At 36.1% G+C, this 20,917-nt stretch overlaps 1 pseudogene; it reads left to right on the top strand.

Annotated features, from left to right (window-relative positions):
* Positions 1-20,917, top strand: part of LOC105469871 (putative solute carrier organic anion transporter family member 1B7) — a 77,110-nt pseudogene that overhangs the window by 40,926 nt on the left and 15,267 nt on the right.

Below are 20,917 nucleotides of genomic sequence, written 5' to 3'. Positions count from 1 at the left end.
AATAGTCAGGTAAGGTAATAACTTCAGCTTATTTTTTGCTTAGGATGAATTTGCTCTTCAGGATCTTTTTTGGTTCCATATGAATTTTAGGATTTTTTTTCTAATTCTATAAAACCTGATATTGATAATTTAATGGAAATTGCATTGAATCTTTATAGGTTGCTCTGGGCAGGATGGTCATTTTACATAATATTAATTATTTCAATTCATGAGTATAGGAACTTTTTCCATTCCATTTTGTCATATATGACTTTTTAATCAGTTTTTTTTTGTAGAGATTTTTTACCTCTTAGGTTAAATGTATTCCTATTTATTATATTTTTTATCTATTATATATATCAGTAAAAAAAATCTTGTTATAGACAACTGTATTATCTATCAATTATCTATCAGATAGATAACTATTGGGATTCTTTTGTTGATTTGGTTCTCAGCTAGATCATTATTTGTGTATGGAAATTATACTCATTTTTGTAAATTGGTTTTATATCCTGAAACTTTACTGAAATAGTTTATCAAGTCTAGGAGACTTTCAGAGGCATCTTTAGGATTTTCTAGGTATTAGATTATATCATAAATAAAAAGAAATAATTTGAATATTTGTTTTCCAATTTGGATACCTTTTATTCCTTTTTTTGTCTGATTGCTCTAGATAGAACTTCCAATACTATGTTGAACAGGAGTGGTGAAAGTAGACGTCCTCATCTTGTTCCCATTCTTAGAAGTAATGCTTACAGTTTTCTCTCACTCAGTATGTTGTTAACTGTGGTTTGCATTTTACGGCTTTCATTATTTTGAGGTGTGTTTCTTCTATGCCTAGTTTAGTAATGGTTTTTATCATAAAGGAATGCTTGATTTTATGAAGTGCTTTTTCTGTATCAGTTGATTTTATATGCTTTTTGGTTTTAATTATGTTAGTTTGATGAATCACATATATTGATTTGCATATGTTGAACCATCTTTGCATTTCAGGAATAAAGACTGCTTCATCATTGTGATGAACCTTTTGATGTGCTGCCGAATTCAATTTTCTACTGTTTTATTGAGGATAATTTGATCTATGTTCATCAGGAATATTGATCTGTAGTTTTATTTTTTATTTATTATTTACTTGCCTAGTTTTGGTGTCAGGGTGATGCTGACTTTATAGAATGAGTTAGGGAGGATTCCTTCCTTCTTGATTTTTTGAACAGTTTTAGTAGAATTGTTATCATTTTTTCCTTGTTTCTTTGGTAGAATTTGGCAGTGATGCCAACTGTTCTTGCACTTGTTATTGTTATTAGGAGATTTCTTTTTTATTACTGATTCAATTTAATTACTCATTATTTGTTCAGTATTTCTATTTTTTCTTGGTTCAAATTCGGGAAGTTGTATGTTTCCAGGAATTTATCAATTTTCTGTAGGTTTTCTAGTTTATATATGTAGAGATGTACGTAGTAGACTTTGATGATCTTTTGTATTTCTGTGGTAATAGTTTTAATGTCACCTTTATCATTTCTGATTGTGCTTATTTGAATCTTCTTCCTTTTAATGGTTAATCTACTAGCAGTCTAGCAATCTTGTTTATATTTTCAGATAACCAACTTTTTTTTTTCACTGATCCTTTGTAAATTTTTTTGCCCACATTTCATTTAGTTTTGTTCTTTGTTATTGCTTTATTCTGCCAGTTTAGGGTGTGGGTTGTTCTTGGTTTTCTAGTTCCATGTGGCATGATATTAGATAGGCATTTAATGCTACAAACTTCCCTCTTAGCACTGATTTGATGCATCTCAGAGGTTTTGATATGCTGTCTTTATTTTTTATTCATTTTGATTTTTAAAAATAATTCTGCCTTGATTTCAATAATTGTTCAGGAACAAGTTATTTAATTTTCATTTATTTGTATAGTGTCAAGAATTCCTCTATGTACTAATTTCTATTTTTATTTCACTGTGTTCTGAGAAGGTACTTGATGTAATTTTGATTTTTTAAAAAATGTATTCACTCTTGCCTGTGAAATGGCATATGGTCAAATTTTTAGCATGTTTCACGTGTAGATGTGAAGAATCTATATTCTGTGGTAGTAATATAAGACGTTCTGCAAATGTTTGTTAGGTTCATTCGGTCTAGTGCTCTATTTACCAGTTTTCTTTGTTGATTTTTAGCCTCCATGATCTTCCTATTTCTGTCGGTGGGTTATTTATGGACCTTACTAACGTTGCATTGGCATCTCTCTCTTTTCTTCAGTCAAGTAGTATTTGTTTTATGAATCTGAGTGCTACAATGCTCGATGCATGCTTTTAGAATTGTTATGTCCTCTTGTTGAATTGAGTCTTTATAAAATATGATAACCTTTTTTCGTTTTTTTACCGTTTTTTATTTGAAATTTGTTTGATCTAACACAAGTATAGCTATAGTTGGTTTATGTGACCATGGGATATCTTTTTGCACCCCTTTACTTTGACTCTGAAAATGTCTATACCAGTTAGTTTAGTTAGGTGGGTTTCTTGTGTGTAGCATAAAGTTGGATCTTTTTTTTAAAACATTCTGCCAACCTATATTTTCCACTTAAGGAGCATTTAGTCTGTTTACATCTAAGGTCAGTATTTGAAGTTTCGTTCGCATAATATTGTTAATTAGTTCTTAATTGCTTTGGGGCATCAATTAGGTGATTTCTTTATAAGATCTGTGTGTTTTATACTTTTGTGTGTTTCCATAATGATTAGTATTGCTCTTTCATTTCTGTTTTTAAAACACTTTTGAGTATTTCTTGTAGTGCCAGTCTGTGACAAATACATTTAGTGTTTGCTTATTATCTAGGAAATACCTTATTTCTCTTTGAATTATTAAGCTTAGTTGAGGAGGATAAAAAAAATTCTTGTCTGGCCTTATTTTGTAAGAAGACTCAAAATAGGACCCCAGTTTCTTTTTGGCTTGTACAGTTCCTGCTTACAAGTTTCCTGCAAACTCTGGTATGAGTTTGATGAGATTTCTTTTATAGATGATTAGACACTTCTCTCTTGCCACTTTTATGTTGACTTTGGATAGTCTGATGACTATATGTCTTTCTTAGATTATTCTTGTAATACATATCCCAGGAATCATCTGAGATTTTTATATCTGGATGTTTAGGTCTGTAGCAAGACCAGGGAAGTTTTCCTGAGTTACTTATTCAAACAAGTTACCCACACTTTTTACCTTCTCTTCTTCTCCCCTTGTAATGGCTATAATTCATAGGTTTGGATGCTTTACATGATAACCTAGTTCTTGAAGGCTTTGTTAAGTTTTGCAATTTATTTTTCTGTATTTGTCTTACTGGGTTTACTTAAAAGACCTGTCTTCTAGCTCTTAAATGATTTATGCTGCTTGTTCAGCCTGTTGTTAAAGTTTTCAGAACTATTTTGCAGTTCCATCAAAATATTTTTCATTTTCAGAAGTTGTGTCTGTTTTTCTCAATAAAATCTGTATTTTCTTTTTTATGCTACATCATTTTCCTGGTGTGTTTATGATGGCTTTCAACTTTTGGATCTCAATCTTTACATAATCCTGTATTTCTTAAAGGCCTTATTTCTTGGAGGATTCTTTAGAATTCTTTAGAATCAATATTTTGGATATTTTTTTTTTAGAGTTGGAGTCTCACTCTGTCACCAGGCTGGAGTGCAGTGGCATGATCTCGCTCCCTGCAACCTGCACCTCCTGGCTTCAAGCGATTCTCCTATCTCAGCCTCCTGAGTAGCTGGGACTACAGGTGCATATTCTTTATCGACTATATCAAAGATTTTATTTTGTTTAGAATCCACTGCTGGAGGTTACTGTGGTCCTTTGGAGAGGTTGTAACACTCTTTCTTCTTTATACTTCCAAAATTGTTTATCTGATTCTTCCTCATTTAGATAAGCTCTCTCTCTCTTTTTTGAATTTATTTTGTTTTAACAGGATTTTTCTCCCTTTGAAAATGTGACTATAATGTGTGCTGCATAGAATGTGAAAGGCTATATTGAAGAGAATCAGGAAAAAATGCTAGAAAGGAAAGTGCAAACAGTCAGTATGGAAAGTTCTTTTCAGGAGAAGTGTTACAAGAAGCAGCAGAGAAAAAATGTGGTAGCTAGCGTGATTGTGTCATCAAGAGTTCTGTTTATGTTCAGTGCTAGAAATAATACCATGCTTGCATACGAATGAGAATTAGCAGTACAGATGAAGGAAACTGACAATGCAGAAGAGAGGGAAAGTAATTTTAGAGGAAGATGAAAAGAGATGTTAACAAGGACACAGAGTTTTTCTTTGTAGAAGGGAAAATTGTCTATGTGGGTAAAAAGCTGGTAAATGTGTACCTGTAGTGATGAAGAATATTGAGACTTTTTTCTAATTGCTTCTACTTTTTCTGTTATAAAAAAGCAATATAATCAGATGAGAAAGAAGAGAAAGAAAAGAAAGAGTGTTCATATAAGAAAATGTTACCTGGTAATATTGAAGACTGGAGAAATATACTGACTGGGCAAATGGAGTAGTAAAATATTAGACAATTGCACTGGAGGTCCCCTGAATATTTTTGCTTATTTAAAGTGAGCCCAACCAGCATGTTTGAATTATTTCCTCCAGCCATGCAGCACACTGTACATAGGTGCAGAGAAGGCAGAGGTTTGGATAAAAGCATTTTTGCTTGTCCAATACAGTAAAGGATGAGATAGACAAAAATGTTCAAGATATATGCAAAGGATTGATTATAACAAAACATCATGATGAGAGGACGTGAAGAGGTGAAACTAGAGATGGCCTGTGAAGATGTCAGAGGAGTCATAAGCCTAAAGAGCTGGGGCTGGGGTATACTGCAGCAGATGTATGAAAGGGAGTCATTTTAAACTTTGAGAGGTGGTTATGAGGAGTGGGATGCTCAAAATGGAGAGTTTAAAAAGTGGGTAATGATGAACTCATTGTGGGTGAAAGAAATATGACTTTCCAGAGAAAAGGCCAAGAAACTGGAAGAGCAGAGCATTGAGAGCATAGTCTATACGAATATTAAAATAACTAGGAAAAGGAGTAGAAATCATTTTGATGAAAACGACAGAGAACCTAGAATGAAAATTGTCAAGAAATGGTGAGAGTTGTGCTGTGCCAGTCTACAGCTAACTTCGACAAGGAGGTTAGAGAATAGCATATTAGGGTGGTGCACCTCTTCCTGGGATCTAGAGGTCTTTCAGAGGAGAGGACTTCCACATTTCAGGCCCGTTGATATGGAGGCGGTGGAAGGAAAACAATAGAGTTGCATGGAAAGAGTGTTAATGAGAGTTAGACTTCATTTAGAACAAGAAAGTAAAAGAGCTAAAAAGAATGTAGGAAGTTGGCCAGGCACAGTGGCTCACGCCTGTAATTCTAACACTTTGGGAAGCCGAGGCGGGCGGATCAATTGAGGTCAGGAGTTCAAAACCAGCCTGGCCAACATAGTGAAATCCCATCTCTACTAAAAATACAAAAAAAAAAAAAAAAAAATTAGCTGGGCGTGGTGGTGGGCACCTGTAATCCCAGCTACTCATGAGGCTGAGGTAGGAGAATTTTTGGAACCCAGGAGGTGGAGGTTGCAGCAAGCTGAGGTCATAGCACTGCACTCCAGCCTAAGCCACAGAGTGAGACTCTGTCTCAAAAAAAATTAAATAAATAAAAATAAACATTTTTGCTGGTAATAAACAAGAGTTTCCATGGGCAAAATAAAAGGGTTTGGGTGATGGAAAAGAGTAGAAAAGTGAGTTGGATTAAGGGATGTGTATTAAACCATGTGGAATGAAAGTCTTGGTACCCAGAGAAGATCTCAAAATCTTGGCATTCTGCTGGTGACAAGGGTGTGAGGCATGATGTAAGCTGATGACAAATAAAACATCAATCTTAAATGACCCAAAGGAGGGTAATGTTTTAGAACTTAAAAACAAAATACATTTTAATGGCTCAGCCAGAAAAGATTTGGCTCCTTTAGGATATAAATTAGAGTTTTTCTTCAATATTTTGCAAACAGGATGCACATCCTGCACATGCACTCCAGAACTAAAAATAAAAATACTAAAATAAAATAAAAAGGAAGTGAAATAAGCCCCACACATTTTTTTAAAAATCATCAATAATTAAATGAAATGACACATTTAACTTCTTGGGGTGTTTTTTGTGATGAGTTCATCCCGGAAGATATCCATGAAAATCCAGAGCTGCTCAATATCATATATGAAGCAGGCGTCACTCTACAGTGAAAAATATCTTTCATGATAACAGTGCATGGGTGTGTGCATGCAAGTGAGCATGTGAGTATGAGCATGCAAGGAGTAGTGTGAGTGTACATGCATGTAAATGTAGGAGTGTGTATGGTTGTTATTGTATATGTATGTTACTATATCACACATATCCATCATTTCCACAGAATTGAAGATTTCAGGCCCACTCTTCGAAACAATTCACCCTATCTGCAAGTCCCCCAATTCTCCTGCATGCTAACCCTTTCCCTGGGTGAAAATACAAGTTGATAACAAATGTCAGTTTGCCTTGTGCATATAGTATACAAAGTGCAACTTCTGAAAATGAATTACAGTGAAAAATGCATGTCAGGCAATTGTCAGAGAGCTCAACCAGGGGTGAAGTGCAATCTCTCCCTTCCCCAAACCTCCTTTGCGAAATCTGATATTTGAGAGTAACATCTTAATAGAAAAGCTAACCTCCCCTTCCTGCTGATTTTCTCCTGACCACCTCTTTATGAAATAAATTTCCTCCTTATATAGCAGACATGGATTCATTGTCTTCAGTGTGGTGTTGTGTCCTCAACTGGGCTAACAAAGTACTGCTGCACTTGGTGAAAGCAGAGCCAAAACATACTTTCCATTTATTGTCTCTCCTAATATATAACTATCTTATATTTAACTTTTAATATATTATGTTTAATTTAACTTTTGCCTTTTAAAATTTTATAAATCCTGTTGAATTCTTTTCAGAATCTCAATAAATGAAAGCTGTTCTGTATAGATGTGATTATGTGTAAATGAAATTGAAGTTTAGAGTTCTAGCTCATTTTATTGGATTCTTATAACATGAGATAAGCATTATTATCTTCACTTAGCAAACAAAGAAACTAAGGCTAAGAGAAATTAAGTGACACACTTCTCCAAGTCACTTAGATGAGAAGAAGCATAATTTGTCTATTTACTCCCAAGAACGTTAACCAGCATAGTATCTCTCAGTAGGTGCTCAGTGAATGTTCGTTGATTGATGACAGCTACATAGCTCTCTGAAAGAGTAACCATCTAAGAGTTCAAGAAAAAAAACACCTTTTTCATCAGTTAATTTATTATTTCAGTAAAACTGGGTGTTTTGAGCCACAGTCACCCTCCCTTATCCCAATCCACCCCCTCCACTAATGCAAAATAATTTTATTTCACTTGGTATATACTAAGTTATCACAGGGTTGGTAGTATAATCAGTTTGTTGAACACAAAAAAATGGAAATGGGGAAATGCAAGAGTGAGTTAGTTCCTAAGTGAGGATACAAGTATACTCTTTACCTTTAATATGACAGTTAAATACACAAGACACTAGAATACAGAAAAGTTTTTTGACCCATCTGGTTGTATTATATAATTTATGAATCATATTAGTAAACTACTCGCTTAACACTGATGATAGAAATAAGATGGCAAAAAGAGGACTGCTAAGAATTACTTTTGGATAAGGGTATATAATATTTCATAAGAGCTACCTTAACTAAATAGTCCACACAAAATAATATTCTTCATAAACACAACAAGTCCGTTCATCACTTTTTTATAGGATTTTCACAAGGAGCAAATATGAAAATTTTGTTAAACTGTCCTGAAATCATAAAGCATAGAATAAATAAGAAATAAAAATAATTATTACCACCCAGGTGTCTGCCTTTTAAAACAATTGAAAATATAACTATATTTAACATGAGCCATTCACTTAAGAGTTCTCATCCTACTATGAAGAAAAATGATACTGATAAATGTTTTGATATTAACTCAGTTTGATATTTTAATGATATGTATTGTTTCTTTGCTTTAATCATATTACAGGATTGTTCAACCTGAATTGAAAGCACTTGCAATCGGCTTCCATTCAATGATTTTGCGATCACTAGGTATGATAAATATACAGATGAGAAATTTAACATGTAAATATTCATGTTAAGACTTAAAGACAATGTAATTAATTTTTCAACTGTGAGAACGTATAAAAAAGGAATAAGTAAGAATCATTTCCATTTTTGTGATAAATGAAAATAATAACAGGAAAATTGAGTGGCCTAGCAGAGAATTTGATTGTTAATTCTCTTTAAAGCCAATCTGTTAAGAGCAAGGAATCATCGTATTATACTTTTTCTAACAGAAAGATAGGTAGTATCTGAAATTTTCCTTCTTTTAGAAATATAAGAATATTTCTTCCAGGTATAGGCAGAGTGGAGAGCCTTCCTTCTAAATGTTTAGAGGCCTTATTTAGGACAGACCTCAATTGGCTTAGGAGCCCTAGGAATCTGGTCAGGCTGAAGTTGTATAAAACAACAGGAGTTGTTAACATTAACTGTGTCACTTCCCACTACCTGGTCCTGTAAGGATGAGCAGCTAACCATTGGTAGGAATTAATGCAAAAGGGAATGAGAATTCAGACTCTAGAACTTGGCACCTTAGATTAAGAGTGTGTTCTGAATAAAAGAAAGATCAGAAAAATGTGGTTTATTATTGGCGAAGAGCAAGATTACAGACTCCAGAGGCTAAAGGCCTTTTAAAATATTTTTTAATTTATTTTTTGTTATTTCAGTAGGTTTTTGGGAAATAGGTGATGTTTGGTTACAAGAATAAATTCTCAGTGGTGATTTCTGAGATTTTGGTGCACCCATCACCCAAACAGTATGCACCGTACCCAATGTGTAGTCATTTATCCATTAATACTTTCTCCTGAGTCCCCTAGGTCTATTGTATCATTCTTATGCTTTTGCATTCTCATAAAATATCTCCCAATTATGAATGTGAACATTTGATATTTGGTTTTCCATTCCTGGGTTACTTCACTTAGCAGAATAGTGTGCAGTTCCATCCAGGTTGCCGTGAATACCATTATTTCATTCATTTTTATGGCTGGGTAGCATTCCATGATATATATATATACCACATTTCCTTTAGCCACTCATTGATTGATGGGCATTTGGGGTGGCCCCATATTCTTGCAATTGCAAATTGTGCTGCTATAAACATGCATGTGCAAGTATCTTTTCCATATAATTACTTCTTTTTCTCTAGCTGTATACCTAGTATGGGATTGCTGGATCAGATGGTAGATCTACTTTTATTTCTTTAAGAAATCTCCACACTGTTTTCCATAGTGATTGTAGTAGTGTACGCTCCCTCAAACAGTGTAAAAGTGTTCTCTTTTCACCATATCCACATCAACATTTATTATTTTTTAATTTTTTGATTATGGCCATTTTTGGAGGAGTGAGGTGGTATCGCGTTGCAGTTTTGATTTGCATTTCCCTGATAATTAGTGATGTTGAGCATTTTTTCATATGCTTGTTGGCCATTTGTGTATCTTCTTTTGAGAATTGTCTATGCATGTCCTTAGCCCATTTTTTGATGAGATTGTTTGGTTTTTGTCTTGCTGATTTGTTTGAGTTGTTTGTAGGTTCAGAATATTAGCACTTTGTCAGATGTATAGATTGTGAAGATTTTCTGCTACTCTGTGGATTGGCTATTAACTCTGCTGATTATTTCTTTTGCTGTGCAAAAGCTTTTAAGTTTAATTAAGTCCCACCTATCTTTGTTTTTGTTGTATTTACTTTCAGGTTCTTGGTCATGAAGTCTTTGTCAAAGTCAATGTCTAGAATGGTTTTTCTGATGTTATCTTCTAGAACTTTTATGATTTTAGGTCTTGTATTTAAGTCTTTGATTCATCTTGAGTTGATTTTCATATAAGGTGAGAGATGAGGATCCAGTTTTGTTCCTCTACATGTGACCTGCCAATTATCCCAGCACAATTTGTTGACTGGGGTATTCTTTCTCCACTTTATATTTTTGTTTGCTTTGTCAAAGATCAGTTGGCTGTAAGTATTTGGCTTTATATCTGGGTTCTGTATTTTGTTCTATTGGTCGATGTTCCTATTTTTATACCAGTACCATGCTGTTTTAGTGACCATGGCCTTATAGTATAGTTTGAAGCCAGGTAATGTGATGCCTCCAGATTTTTTTGTTTTGCTTAGCATTGTTTGGCTATGCAGGCTCTTACATGGTTCCATGTGAATTTTAAGATTATTTTTTCTAGTTCTGTGAAGAATGATGGTGGTATTTTGACAGGAATTGCGTTGCATTTGTAGGTTGCTTGTGGCAGTATGGTCATTTTCACAATATTAATTCTGCCCAGTCATGAGCATGAGATGTGTTTCCATTTGTTTTTGTCATCTGTGATTTCTTTCAGCAGTGTTTTGTAGTTTTTCTTTTAGAAGTTTTCACCTCCTTTGTTAGGTATATTCCTAAGAATTATTTTATTTTTTTGCAGCTATTGTAAAAGGGGTTGAGTTCTTGATTTGATTCTCCACTTAGTCACTGTTGGTGTGTAGCAGAGCTACTGATTTGTATACATTGATTTTTGTATCCTGAAACTTTGCTGAATTCATTCACCAGCTCTAGGAGCTTTTTGGATGAGTCTTTAGGTCTTTCTGTGTTTACAATCATATCACCAGTGACAGTTTGGCTTCCTTTTTACCAATTTGGATGCCTTTGATTTTTTTTCTCTTCTCTGATTGCTCTGGCTAGGACTTCTAGTACTATGTTTAATGGAAGTGGTGAAAGTAGGCATCCTTATCTTGTTTCAGTTTTCAGGGGGAATGCTTTCAACTTTTCCTCATTCAATAAAATGTTAGCTGTGGATTTGCCATAGATGGCTTTTGTTACTTTAAGGTGTGTCTCTTCCATGCCAATTTTACTGAGGGTTTTAATCATAAAATGATGCCTGATTTTGTCAAATGCTTTTTCTGCATCTATTGAGATGATCATTTGATTTTTGTTTTTAATTCTGTTTCGTGGTGTATCACATTTATTGACTGGTGGATGTTAAATCATCCCTACATCCCTGGTATGAAACCCACTTGATCATGGTGAATTATCTTTTTGATCTGCTATTAGATTGAGTTAGCTAGTATTTTGTTGAGGGTTTTTGCTTCTATGTTCATCAGGGATATTGGTCTGTAGTTTTCTTTTTTGTTATATCCTTTCTTGGTTTGGATTTTAGGGTGATACTGGCTCTATAGAAAATTTAGGAGGAATACCTTCCTTCTCTATCCTGTGGAACAGTGTCAATAGGATTGGTCACAATTCTTTGAATTCCTGATAGAATTCAGCTGCGAATCTGTCTGGTTCTGGACTTTTTTTTTGTTGTTGTTGGCAGTTTTAGATTACCATTTCAGTCTCACTGGTTTTTGTTGGTCTGTTCAGAGTTTCTATTTATTCCTGGTTTAAGGATTGTTTATTTCCAGGAATTTATCCATCACCTTTAGATTTTCTAGTTTATGCACTCAAAGGTGTTATAGTAGTCTCGAATAATCATTTGTATTTCTGTGGTATCAGTAGTAATATCTCCCATTTAGTTTCTAATTGAGCTTATTTTGATCTTCTGTCTTCTTGGTTAAGCTTGCTAATGGTCTATCAATTTCATTTATCATTTCAAAGAACCAGATTTTTCTTTCACTTATATTTTGTATTTTTTGTTGTTGTTGTTTCAATTTCACTTAATTCTGCCCTGATCTTTGTTATTTCTTCAATTGGCTTTGAGTTTGGATTGTTCTTGTTTCTCTAGTTGCATAAGATGTGACCTTATGTTGTCTATTTGTGCTCTTTCAGACCTTTAGATGTAGGCATTTAAAGCTATGAACTTTCCTCTTAGTACCTATTTTGCTGTATCCCAGAAGTTTTGATAAGTTTTGTCACTATTTTTATTCAGTTCAAAACTTTTTTAAATTTCCATTTTGGTTTCATTGTTGACCCAACAATCATTTAGGAGATGGTTATATAATTTCCATGTATTTGCATGATTTTTGGTGTTCCTTTTTCTGTTAATTTCCAATTTTCTTTCACTGTGGTCTGAGAGAGTACTCGATATAATTTCCACTTTCTTGAATTCACTGAAACATGTTTTGTGGCCTATCATATGGTCTATCTTGGACAATGTTCCATGTGCTGATGAATAGAATGTATATTCTGCAGTCATTGGGCAGAATTTCAGTAAGTATCTGTTAAGCTCATTTTTTTCTAGGGTATAGTTTGAGTCTATTGTTTATTTGCTGACTCTCTACCTTGATGACCTGTTTAACACTGTCAGTGGAGTATTAAAGTCCCCCACTATTATTGAGTTGCTGTCTACCTCATTTCTTAGATCTTCTAGTAATTTTTTTATATATAAATTTGGGAGCTCCAGTGTTAGGTGCATATATATTTAAGATTGTGATATGTTCCTATAGGACTAGTTCTTTTATCATTATATAATGTGCCCCTTTGTATTTTTAAACTGCTGTTGCTTTAAAGTCTGTTTTGTCTAATATAAGAATAGCTACTCTTGCTCACTTCTAGTGCCCCTTTATGTGGAATATCTATTTCCACTCCTTTACTTTAAGTTTATGTGGGTCTTTATGTGTTAGGTGAGTCTCTCCTGAAGACAGCAGAAACTTGGTTGGTGAATTCTTATCCATTCTACCATTGTATATACTTTAAGTTGGGCATTTTGGTCAGTTACATTCAACCTTAGTATTGAGATGTGGGGTACTATTCTATTCATCGTGCTAGCTGCCAGAATACCTTGGGGTGGGTGTGGGTGGGGGTGTGTGTGTGTGTGTGTGTGTGTGTGTGTGTGATTGTTATACAGGTCCTGCGAGATTTATGCTTTAAGGAAGTTACATTTTGGTGTATCTTGAGGATTTGTTTCAAGATTTAAAGCTCTTTTAGCAGTTCTTGTAGTGCCAGCTTGTTAGTGGCAAATTCTCTCAGCGTTTGTTTGTCTTGAAAAGACTGTATCTTTCCTTCATTTATGAAGCTTAGTTTTGCTGGAGACAAAATTCTTGCCTGATAACTTTCTTGTTTAAGGAGGCTAAAAATAGGAACTCAATCCCTCCCAGCTTGTAGAGTTTCTGCTGATAAATCTGCTGGAATTCTGATAGGTTTTCCTTTATATGTTACCTGATGCTGATGTTTTTGCCTCACAGCTCTTACGATTCTTTCCTTCATCTTGATTTTAAATAACCTGATGAATATGTGCCTAGCTGATAATCTATTTGTGATGAATTTCCCAGGTGTTCTTTGAGCTTCTTGTATTTGGATGTCTAGATCTCTAGTAAGGCTGGGAAAGTTTTCCTTGATTATTCCCTTAAATCTGCTTTCCAGATTTTTAGATTTCTCTTCTTCCTTGGGAACACCAATTATTCTTAGGTTTGGATGCTTAACCTAGTCCCAAACTTCCTGGAGGCTTTGTTTATTTTTTAAAATTATTTTTTCTTTCTCTTTGATGAATTGATTTGATTTGAAAGCCTTGTCTTTGAGTTCTGAAGGTCTTTCTTCTGCTTGTTTGATTCTATTGCTAAGACTTTCCAGTGCATTTTGTGTTTCTCTAAGTGTGTCCTTGACTTCCAGAAGTTGTGATTGGTTTTGATTTATCTTATCTATTTCACTGAGAAATTTTCCTTTCATATCTTATATCATGTTTTTTATTTCCTTAAGTTGGACTTCACCTTTCTCTGGCACCTCATTGACTAGCTTAATAATGGACCTTCTGAATTATTTTCTTGGCAATTCAGGGGTTTTGTCTTGGTTTAGATCCATTGCTAGTGAACTGGTGTGATCTTTTGAGGGTGTTAAAGAACTTTGTTTTTTCATATTATCAGAATTGTTTTTATTGTTCCTGCTCGTTGTGTAGATTATGACAGAGGGAAGATCTGGGGCTCAAGGGCTGCTGTTCAGATTTTTTTGTTCCATAGGGTGCTCCTTTGACGTGGCATTCTCCGCATTGCCCTAGGGGTGGGACTTCCTGATAGTTGAACTGCAGTGATTGTTTTTACTCTTCTGGGTCTAGCCACCCAGTGGAGCTACTGGGCTCTGGATTGGTACTGCGGAGTTTCTGCAAAGAGTCCTGTGATGTGATCCATCTTCAGGTCTTTCAGCCATGGATACCAGCATTTGCTCTGGCAGAGGTAGCAGGAAAGTGAAGTGGACTGTGTGAGGGTCCTTGGTTGTGTTTTCATTTAGTTCACTGGTTTTGTGTTGGTTGGCCTCCAGCCAGGAGGTGGTGCTTTCAAGATTACATCAGCTGCAGTACTATAGAGAGGAAGCAAACTTGCCCTAGGGTCATCCTGTTAAGTATTCAGGTTTCTCAGTTGGTGGGCAGGGCCTTAGAGCTGCTAAGAGCTTATGTTCTTGTCATCAGTAACCAGGGCAGGTAGAGAAAGATCATTAGGTGGGGTCAGAGATAGGCATGTCTGAGCTCAAACTCTCCTTGGGTGGGGCTTGCTGTGGCTGCTGTGTGGGATGAGGGTGTGGTTCCCAGGCCAATGAAGTTATGTTCCCAAGGGAATGATGGCTGCCTCTGCTAAGTCACACAGATCTCAAAGGAAGTGGCAGCGGGCCAGGAGCAGGTGCGGGGGAAATAGCAGTAACAGGCGTTACCCTGCTCCTATCTAGCATGCAGTCCTACAGGCTGGTCTCACTGCCACTGTGACCCCCAACAGCACTGAGTCTATTACCAGGTATTTGGTGACCAAGGCTGAGAACTTGCCCCTGACCTCCAGCCTCCGTGCTGAGAAAGGAAGCTGACTCAGTTTTTTTTGTCATCTAAGGGAGCCAGCAGCTGGTGATATAGTTTCTTCAAAGGTTTGTGGACTCTCTCAGCTTTCCCAGTATGTTGCTATGGTAATTCTTGGAGAAAAAGTTCACAATGTGAGTCCACATGCTGCTCTGTTTGTCCAAGTGGGAGCTGCAAGCTAGTCCTGCCTCCTATCTGCTACCTTTTAGGGGTCTATATTTTAAATATTCAAAGTTGATTAGAAAAGATTTAGAAAATTACCCTTTCTCCTTTGTTACCATTTGCCTTTTTTACTACACAGATGCCTGTTGTTAAACAACGTCTAGCCTCACCCCCGTGAGTGTTCTTTCGTAAGAACTGTAAATCTTATATGCCTATTCCTGGGAAGTAGGAAAAGGCCATCATTCATCTAGGGATTGGTGCAGATGACTGATTATGACCCATAGGTAACCACCGATGGCAGAAAGAAAAGGAAGTGGGAGGATTCAGTTTCTGGGACCCATGCAAGCAAAGGAAAAAGTATGGCCAAATTACAATCGAGTTGTCATGAAGTGTATTTGGTGAGAAGGTCACAGATCCTGAAAGGTAAAAAGAAATGCAAAGGGAATAGGAGAGAGAAGTTGGGAGATGCTGCAGGGTTACATCAGTTCTCTTCCCAGTATTCCCTTTCTGTGTCCCTAACCTTCCAGTCTCTGTAATCTTGGCAGTTCTCTACCTTCAGGTTCAGAGAAGATACCTCACTCTTTGAACTTGGAACACAGAGGCTGAAAATAGTTCTGGGTAGTTAGTATTTCTTCTGATATGTTGAAATGAGACTATGAAAATGGAAATTATTTTAGCAACATAGAATAGAAAAAAAATGAATCTGGCCATCCTAATTGTGAGCATCCAATTTCAGTGTGTCCGCTATATGCCACAATGAAGCTCAAATACCTCTATGGGAAAAATCCACACTTAGTATCAAACTTCCAATTCACAAACAGTCGTCTTAAATACGATATGTGTGTAAACTGTGGAAAGTCTATTATAATATATAGTGTATTAAACTGAAAACATTATTTAGAAAATAGGTCATCAGAGGTTTTTAATTCCAGTAATTAAGTCCTAGTTTGTTAGTTAACACATTTACTTCACAAAGTTTATTTAAACCAGTGGCATAATGTGAAGAAAATAAATTATTGGCATTTATTTTTCATTTTTCAAAGGTGCTTCTGAGTTTTTGAAATCTGCAAATTTCTCACCCATTTTGTCAGTACTAGATTGCCTCAGATACATTGGCCTCAGGCACCATTCCCTTGTGATTCTAATATTTCTTACTCTCAGAAAATTGAGAATGATTAAAAATAAGCAGAATCAGTAAATTGTCTTATACAAATCGTTGTCATGTTTTGTGACAAAATAAAATCTGAAAAGTATGAACCACAAAAAAGAACAAGAACAAAGTAAAATCTTGTATGCTTCAGTTCTAACATCTGAAGGATAGCTCCGTACTATGATGTCCTTCAGAATTTTGACCAAATTACCTATGCTTAAAACTAGGAGTTAATCTCAGAATGTATACTTGTCATATAAACAATTGTATTCCTGGAATGCTGTACCTTCCGTGAAATCATGCACTACAAATAAAAATTGCCTTAGGGACTGACCATTGAAATGTATGCGCTATTGTGGTAAGATCACTAACAGAAGCAAAATTTATCAGCGACCCTAACCTATACAGCCTAGGCTGCTTTAGGAGATATTAAGAAAAGCATTAAATCAATGGAAAGAAAATGCTGGATTGTGGGCTTTAAGAGCACCAAGAAGGAGGAAATGGGACTCTGAGCCCAGAAAGAAGTAAAACTGGCCAGTAGCTGAGCACTCTTTGAAGCTGGGCCTGAACGTCTCTGGGGAGGGAATCCTGATGTAAGCATTCACTTTTTAATTTTCTTAAAATAGTATTAAAAATCTTTGACTTTGCAGCAGTTGAAGTGAGAGCTTTTTCCTTTTCCCATAAAGTTGTAATTTTATTCCCAGTAATCCAGTCTTTCTTGCCTAAGAAAAATTTTATATGAATCAACATGATTTTCATGTTTTACTAATAACATTCCCCTTTTACCAATCAAGTTTAAGTTAATTGACGTTATAGGAAGAACAGAGTATATAGGTATATAATGCCCCTTCTTCCCTATGAGTATAGGGAGAGAATAGTAGATCAGGTATGTCTATGACATTACCATATGATTTAGGCCTTAGAGAATCCTAACAATTTTGATTCTTGGGTGGATGTAAGTCAAAACAATGGAATAACTTTCCAAAGTATTAAACTTTTTTTAACTCAACATGTATCAGTGTAGAATATCACCCAGTTACATTTGAAGCATTTCACTTGGATTGATATCTTCTTATCTCATGTTACAGGAGGTATTCTAGTTCCAATATATTTTGGGGCTGTGATTGATACAACGTGTATGAAGTGGTCCACCAACAGCTGTGGAGCACGAGGGGCTTGTAGGATATATAATTCCACATTTTTGGGGTAAGTTGTCATAAATATATTTTATTAATAGATTTTTTTCTTTGACTATATTAATTTCTAAAGTCTATCATTTTTAGTGTGATTATAATATTAATAATGATAGCTACCATATAGTGAACACTGGCTTTGTATTTAGTATTGTGTCAGGCATTCTGGTATCTCATTTTAATAATCATAGAAACTATAGAAAATTGTTATTTTCTCCTTCTTCTTTATGAAGAATACAAGTTTTAAGAATAATGAATAACTTGTCCAAAATAGCACAACTAAAAGAAATACAGTTAGGATTTGTATTTTAATCCCTTTTTATTACAAAATTCTCCTCCTCTGGCTTCTCTAGGAAGACATAGAATGACCAGCTGGGCTTCTGGTTATATGGTCATTGAGGAAAATATGGGAAAAAAATGTTTCAATACTCTTCATAGGCAAAGGTATTCTCTTAGTGACATTAAGATAACTGGGTAATCATCTGGAAGAAAAGAAGCTGCTACAATTGTACCTTACCTATTATAGAAACACTAATTTGAAATTTATATATTGACCAAATACACAAATTTTACATGTGAAACTATAAGTATTACAACTACTCATATAGGATTTCTTTTAATTATCTAGGAGGAAACAAAATGTGTTTCTAAGTGTATTAGTCAATTCTCACACTGCTAATAAAGACATACCCGAGACTGGGTAATTTATAAAGGAAAGAGGTTTAATTGACTCACAGTTTTTCAGATCTGGGGAGACCTCAGGAAACTTACAATTATGGCAGAAAAGGAAGCCAACACATCTTTCTTTACATGGCAGCAGCAAGGAGAAGTGCAGACTGAAGGAAGGGAAGAGCCCCTTTTAAAACCATCAGAACTCATGAGAACTCATTCACTTTCATGAGAAGAGCATGGACGTAACCATCTCCATGATACAATTACCTCCCACTGGGTCCCTGCCGTGACACATGGGGATTATGGGAACTGCAGTTCAAGATGAGATTTGGGTGGGGACACAGCCAAACCGTATCATTCCATCCCTGGCCCCTCTCAAATCTCATGTCCTCACATTTCAAAACATAATTATGCCTTCCCACCAGGCCCCCAAAGTCTTAACTCATTTCAGCATTAACTGAAAATTCCAAGTCCAAAGTCTCATCTGAGACAAAGTAAGTCCCTTCTGCATATGAGCTGGTAAAATCAAAGCAAGTAAGTTGCTTCCTAGGTACAATGGGGAGGACAGGCATTGGGTTAAACACCCATTCCAAATGGGAGAAATTGGCCAAAACAAAGGGGCTACAGGCCCCATGCAAGCCTCAAATCTAATAGGGCAGTCATTAAAACTTACTGCTCCAAAATGACCTCCTTTGGCTCCATGTCTCACTCCCAGGTCACACAGATGCAAGAGGTGGGCTCCCATGCCCTTGGACAGCTCTACCACTGTGGCTTTGCAGGGTACAGCTTCCCTTCAGGTGGCTTTTATGGACTGGCATTGTGTCTGCAGCTTTTTCAGACACACAAAGCAAAGTGTTGGTGGGTCTACCATTCTGGGGTATAGAGGATGGTTGGCATCTTCTAACAGCCACACTAGGCAGTGCCCCAGTGGGGACTCTGTGTGGGGGTTCCAACCCCACATTTCCCTTCCACACTGTCCTAGCAGAGATTCTGCATAAGGGCCCCATCCCTGCAGCAAGCTTCTGCTTAGAAATCCAGGCAGTTCCATACATGTTCTGAAATCTAGGTGGAGGTTCCCAAACCTCTATTCTTGACTTCCGTGCATCTACAGGTTCAACACCACACAGGGCTGCCAAGGCTTGGGGCTTGCAACCTCTAAAGCCGTGGCCCAAGCTGTACCATGGCCTCTTTTAAAAATGGCTGGAGTCCCATTGCAAAAACATGCCAAAATGTAAAGACCATTCAGGCTAGGAAGAAACTGCATCAACTAACGAGCAAAATAACCAGTTAATATCATAATGGCAGGATCAAGTTCACACATAACAATATTAACCTTAAATGTAAATGGACTAAATGCTCCAATTAAAAGACACTGGAAAACTGGATAAAGAGTCAAGACCCATTAGTCTGCTGTATTCAGGAGACCCATCTCACATGCAGAGACATACATAGGCTCAAAATAAAGGGATGGAGAAAGATTTACCAAGCAAATGGAGAACAAAAAAAAGCAGGGGTTGCAATACTAGTCTCTGATAAAACAGACTTTAAAGCATCAAAGATCAAAAGAGACAAAGAAGGCCATTACATAATGGTAAAAGGATCAATTCAACAGGAAGAGCTAACTATCCTAAATATATATGCACCCAATACAGGAGCACCCAGATTCATACAGCAAGTCCTTAGAGACTTACAAAGAGACTTAGACTCTCATACAATAATAATGGGAGACTTCAACACTCCATGTCAACATTAGACAGATCAACGAGACAGAAAGTTAACAAGGATATCCAGGAATTGAACTCATCTCTGCAGCAAGCAGACCTAATAGACATCTATAGAACTCTCCACCCCAAATCAACAGAATATACATTCTTCTCAGCACCACATCGCACTTATTCCAAAATTGACCACATAATTGGAAGTAAAGCACTCCTCAGCAAATGTACAAGAACAGAAATTATAACAAACTGTCTCTCAGACCACAGTGCAATCAAACTAGAACTCAGGACTAAGAAACTCAATCAGAACCGCTCAACTACATGGAAACTGAACAACCTGCTCCTGAATGACTACTGGGTACATAACGAAATGAAGGCACAAATAAAGATGTTCTTTGAAAGCAATGAGAACAAAGATACAACATACCAGAATCTCTGGGACACATTTAAAGCAGTGTGTAGAGGGAAATTTATAGCACTAAATGCCCACAAGAGAAAGCAGGAAAGATCTAAAATGGACACTCTAACATCACAATTAAAAGAACTAGAGAAGCAAGAGCAAACACATTCGAAAGCTAGCAGAAGGCAAGAAATAACTAAGATCAGAGCAGAACTGAAGGAGATAGAGACACAAAAAACCCTCCAAAAAATCAATTAATCCAGGAGTTGGTTTTTTGAAAAGATCAACAAAATTGACAGACCGCTAGCAAGACTAATAAAGAAGAAAAGAGAGAAGAATCAAATAGACGCATTAAAAAATGATAAAGGGGGTATCACCACCGACCCCACAGAAATACAAACTACCATCAGAGAATACTATAAACACCTCTACGCAAATAAACTAGAAAATCTAGAAGAAATGGATAATTTCCTGGACACTTACACTCTTCCAAGACTAAACCAGGAAGAAGTTGAATCCCTGAATAGACCAATAGCAGGCTCCGAAATTGAGGCAATAATTAATAGCCTACCAACCAAAAAAAGTCCAGGACCAGATGGATTCACAGCTGAATTCTACCAGAGGTACAAGGAGGAGCTGGTACCATTCCTTCTGAAACTATTCCAATCAATAGAAAAAGAGGGAATCCTCCCTAACTCATTTTATGAGGCCAACATCATCCTGATACCAAAGCCTGGCAGAGACACAACAAAAAAGGAGAATTTTAGTCCAATATCCCTGATGAACATCGATGCAAAAATCCTCAATAAAATACTGGCAAACCGG

This window comes from Macaca nemestrina, chromosome 10, assembly GCF_043159975.1.
Source record: "Macaca nemestrina isolate mMacNem1 chromosome 10, mMacNem.hap1, whole genome shotgun sequence".
NCBI classification, from domain to species: Eukaryota; Metazoa; Chordata; class Mammalia; order Primates; family Cercopithecidae; genus Macaca; species Macaca nemestrina.
Note: the sequence above shows the minus strand (reverse complement) of the source record. Positions and strands in the feature narration are given on the sequence as shown.